The 5,550-nt window shown below is 41.9% G+C and overlaps 1 pseudogene; it reads left to right on the plus strand.

Moving 5' to 3' along the window:
* Window positions 1-2,201: 2,201 nt before the first annotated feature.
* LOC116073671 lies at window positions 2,202-2,870 on the plus strand (annotated as a pseudogene).
* The last annotated feature ends 2,680 nt before the right edge of the window (window positions 2,871-5,550 follow it).

The following is a 5,550-nucleotide window of genomic DNA, read 5'->3' on the forward strand; positions in this document are numbered from 1 at the left end:
TTTTACAAAGAAAGATAAAACAGCAAATGTGGATAGTTTAGGGAGATAAAAGGTTAGAAGAGGTACTGAAGGGGCTCCGTGATAACTTTAGGATATAAAGACAATTTTATGTCTTAGTTGAACACAAACAGAGCTGCAGTTCATTCTGTAGAGCAAATCGCTTGACATTGTCTCTTCTCCACATTAGTTTCTGACAGGAAACCCAAACCTTCAGCTTTTTTTTTAGTCCATTGTGACAGTCAACACTGCAGATATGGGAGAGAAATATGACCCAATGTGGGGCCTGATGGCATTGCTCAGTAGATAATGATACTTTCTAAAAATCCTGAGTGGGATCCCCAGAACCCAAATGGTAGGAGAGAGCCATCTCCTGCAAATTGTCCTCTGACTACAAATACAAACCACACCACACAAATGAGAGAGAGAGAGAGAGAGAGAGAGAGAGAGAGAGAGAGAGAGAGAGAGAGAGAAGCAGGGACAGGGACAGGGACAAGGAGAAGAGAAGCCACTTTTATCCTTCCGAGACAGACATACAACATTTTGGCTTGAATAGGAAATGTCCCCCACAAGTTCATGCTTTCAACCCTTTGCCACCAGCTGATGTCACTTTCTGGGGAAGTTCTAAAAGCCTCTAGGATACGGGGCCTAGCTGGAAGAAGTAAGTCATTGGCAGGTGGGTTTCTGGATATGTATCATCATGACCTCTTCAGTCTCGCACTCTTATTTGTCAGCAGGAAGTGAATAATAGTCTCTGCCTCATGCTCTGGTTTCTGTGACAAGCTTCCTAAGTGCATGGAACTAAGCAGAATAGACTGAACCCTGTGAGATTGTTAGACAAAAGAATCCTTCCTTCCCTCCTCCCTTAAGGAACCCACAGCAACAAAAACCACCTATTTCAAGGTCTTCACAAATGCTCATATATTACATGTAAGAGTTTAAAGCCTTCCTCAGCTCAGAGTTCCATGGACAAAATGAGATTGATAAATGAGTTATCCTCGATATGAAAACCAAATGCTCCATAGGAAGAGACTCTGGCTCATGGTTTTCATGGATATAGTGACCTTGGCCTGGTGGAATTCAAGGACCTCCATCCATAGTGATGCCTAGTGGAAATCAAGGACTTCTTCTATTCAGAGCAGTGTGTCTATTCTCTGGGAAAGACAAGCAAAGAATATATTAATGCATCTTTCAGAAAAAAATTAGCACTGGTCAAGGTGAGTTATCTTCCTACCCTGCCACAAGAGGAGTAGAGTAAACACTACTAACTAGTCTAATAACTACGTGAAATAATAAACCACTTTCAAAAGTTATTACAAATAAATTGCCTGATGGTTGTATATATGCTTGTAGTATCTATTGAAAACCTAGAACAAGAAAAGGCCAGCTTCAAAGAAAACCACATACGAAAAGCAAAGGAAAGGAAGAAGTCTCCCTTAGTCTCAGAATGTCCACACACAAGAATTAACTGAAGCTCTACCTAAGCACCAGTAATATGGATATTACTGGTGGATAAGGTGCCTTCCACCAAGCCTGATGGCCTGGGTTTGATCCCCCAAAATTCACATAAAGGTAGAAGGAGAGAACTGACTTCCAAAAGTTGTCCTCTGGCCTAGACATATGAGCCACAGCGTGCTTACCTTACCCACACATACAATGATACACTTTAAAACAAGTGAGTGAAGAAACTAAGGGCTGCTTACTGCGATCACTATGTTGGGATAAATGTTACTTAGCAGACATGCTGCACCTTTAAACAGATTTAAACAACTTGTCTTGTGCCCAAAGTGACTGCTTGCCAGCTTTAGCTTACCCAGAATTCAATTATCTTCATGCCAAGAGATTTCCTAGGGAAAAAAAAAAGCATCTCTCTCAAGTAGGTTAATATTCTCTTTTAATGACGTATGCGTGTTTTTCTTTTGCTAAGAATCTCTCCTTACTAATAGCACAGAAGTAAACAGATGCTTGCTTACTATTTATTGTCAATATTAAATTAATTTAAAAATTACATGAAATTAATACATAATATTACCAATCTTAAGTCACCAAAGCCCTATTTAATGGACTGCAATTTACATTAGAAATCACATGTGTTGAGGGGAGTTGGTTGAGCCTTCAAAGTCCTAAAACTCATGGCCATGGGTTCAGGAGTTCATTGAATTCTGCTGGCGTAGGATCCTTTGCAGAAAGAGAGAGTGCGAGAGATGGAGATGGACAAACAGATTTATTTAGAGGTACGGAACAGAACACCCTCGGATGTGTAAGAGTTGGGCCTGGATAACTGTAAGTCAATTGAAGGCAAAATCGAAGGCCTCACGGATGAGTTTGAAGAACTGGAATTCCAAAGTACAATCAATGTAGGCCTCACCTGCATTTTGAACTTACTAAAGTTAAACAAACTCAAGAAGCTTGAATTAAGCGAAAACAGAATCTCAGGGGACCTGGAAGTATTGGCAGAGAAATGTCCGAACCTTAAGCATCTAAATTTAAGTGGCAACAAAATAAAAGATCTCAGCACAGTAGAGCCTCTGAAGGAGTTAGAGAATCTCAAGAGCCTAGACCTGTTTAACTGTGAGGTGACCAACCTGAATGTTCAAGCTCCTGCCCCAGGTCACGTACCTTGATGGCTATGACAGCGACAACAAGGAGGCCCCTGACTCCGATGTTGAGGGCTGTGTGGAGAGAGTGATGACAAGGAAGATGAGGAGGAGGAGGAGTATGATGAATATGCCCAGCTAGCGGAAGATGAAGAGGAAAAGGATGAGGAGGAAGAAGGGGAGGAAGAGGACATGCATGGAGAAGAGGAGGAGGAGAAGGAGGAAGGTTACAACGAAGAAGGGAGTCAGAAGCGAAAAATGAGAACCCGACAATGAGGGCAAAGAGGATGACTAAGGGGAATTAACCTGTTTGGGGAAATTCCTATTGTGATTTGTCTGTTTTTACTCATATCCCCTGCCCCTCCTATTCCTGCCCCCCTGAAACTTATTTTTCTCTGATTGTAGCAGTTACTGTGGGAATGAGAGGGGAAAAGTGTACTGGGGGTGGAAGGGGGAGAGGGGTGGAGGGGGAGGGGAGAATAAAATACTATTTTTACTGCCACACACACACAAAAAGAAAGAAAACATCTGTGTCCTGACTGACCCTTCGTCCTGACCACCTCCGTGTGGACCTTGGAGCATCCTGACACTGCCTGTGGCACCATCCTGTACCCAGCTCCCAGGCCTCACAGAACCTCCGACGCACGTCTTAACCTAAGAGAACATGTTTTCTCCAAGGGTCTTAAGGTTCTGTTTTCTATAGTGATCTGGGTGGCAAAAAGATATGACTTTGAGTTATAGAAAAATAAAGACAGTTCTGTCATTATAAATACAGCTTTATGTGACTAAGTTTAAACCTATGTATTTATATAAACTGTCACTTACATAGTTATAAGTGACTCCAGTTTATACTGAAATATAGGTGATTTTTAAAATGTATTGTGGAAAAGACAGCATCAACAGCTATATATAAATGGATTGTCTTTACCCTATCTCCACCTTTTGTTACTACAAAGCATTTGTCTGGGAAAGTAGCTGACAATTTATTCTCAAGCTTTTGAACACTGTGGAAATGGAAAGTTGTGATCATCTACTCTTTATCTTACACACAGAGACACACAGACACACACACACACAGACGACACACACACACACACACACACACACACACACACACACACACAATGGCCATCTTAGAGGTGCCCTTAACCACTACCTTCTGCACATATTTGAATATCTCCATACTTTTGAATCCATCTGTTAATGTTAATCCTCCATAAATGTTCACCATTTTATCCCCCTGCTCCCTAGTAGGTGGGAAAAAGGAAGCTTGCCCTATCTTGATAATCCTCACAATGTTCCTGTAAGGGATATGGTACCAAGTACCATACAAGGCAATGCTCTGGGGAGTTCAGGGAGGAAGCCCAAGATCCTGTGGACAGAAATGCAAGCCATACATGGCCCTGCCTGAGCATTATCAGAAAGGCAATAATAGCAACCGTGGGTTTTACAATGCTTCTGCAATGCTTGCATGCTGCACTTTGTGTGATCTCGTTTCTCTATATGCTTTGATCATTTCCATTCGGCTGCTGGAGGGTTAGGACGCAGCCTCATGGTGAGGTGACACTGGAGCCAGCCTTGCATATCACTTACATGTTTCTTTCACAATTCAACCCATGTTCTATTGAAATAAGTTCTATTTTAACAAGAAACTGCACATAGCGATCACAAAGGAAAAAAAAATATCATAAGTAGAAGATAACATAAATAGATAAATGCAGTGACTACTAAACAATATTTCAAACTCCAATTGGTATAAGGCTTGGGCTTTGCAGTTAATCTCTCCTAATACTAGTAGAAACTAGTAATGCTAGTAATAGGAACATAACAATAATATGCAAGACCAGCTCAAAATTTCTTCTTGTCACTAGCTGAACAATTGAAAAGGAATGATAAAGGAAAAACCTTTTCTCATATATAATTGAATATAACTGAGTGCTAGGAGCAGGTGACACCTAAAAGACCAACTCCAGCTAAAGTTAACTGTGAGATATTTCTTTGCTTGTCAATGTCACTGCCCTAGAGACGCTCACCTAATAGAGAGGATGACAGATATAAACACAAAATTTTAATGTAGTGTGAGTATTCTGACATCTCTAAACACACAATGTTACAAGGGCAGAAGCAGAGGTGTTGGAGGACGGTGCTGAGAAATAATCTTTGCAGAGGGGCGGCCCAAGCAGAGCTTAAAAGAGAAGTAGAAGCTTGCCAGGCAAAGGAAAGCACTCATTAACTGCCTAGTAAGAGAAGATCAGTTACACTATCCACATGGCTACACCAGGAAAGCACACATCATCAATCGCTGCAAAGCAGACCTGAGAATCAATCCTGAAGAAGCGTGTCCCTGGTGCTTTTGATGAAAAGTGTAGTTGAGATCTCATGGGGTGGGGGTGGGGGGGGCTGAAAGATCAGAGAGAACTATAGGTATGAGAACCTTGTCTCTCCACACCATCCATCCACTCAAACTATTTTTATTGGACACAACTGAAAGAAACATTGTTGGCAAATAAAATATCTACCAGAACATTCTGGACTGCTCTGTGCTGCATACACACTTGAACTCTGACCCACGCCGCACAAATCCATATTCGAGTGGTTAAGGGGCCCTCTAAGATGGGTTCTTGTTATGAATGAAACTCCGGTGATTACATCAGCCGCACTAACCCGGAGCAGCTGACAACCCCTGCCCATTTGTGTGTTCTGCAATCAGCAACATCTTTGGTACAGATGTCAGGGAACCACTGTGCCAACGATGCTGTAATGATGAGAGTGGAGAGTCCAGCTAGGGAATTCTCATCTCATGTCTTCTTTGAAAAGTGTGTCTTAAAAGAGGGGTGATATACAATATGTACTGTGCACGCTGTCACTCTTTCTGGCTAGAGCTATGCTTCTTTTGACTTTGTGGATCCCTGAACTTTCTGATCTTGGAGTGGGGGCAGGGGGTGCTATAAGCTAA

This window comes from Mastomys coucha, unplaced genomic scaffold (genome assembly GCF_008632895.1).
Source record: "Mastomys coucha isolate ucsf_1 unplaced genomic scaffold, UCSF_Mcou_1 pScaffold23, whole genome shotgun sequence".
NCBI lineage: Eukaryota > Metazoa > Chordata > Mammalia > Rodentia > Muridae > Mastomys > Mastomys coucha.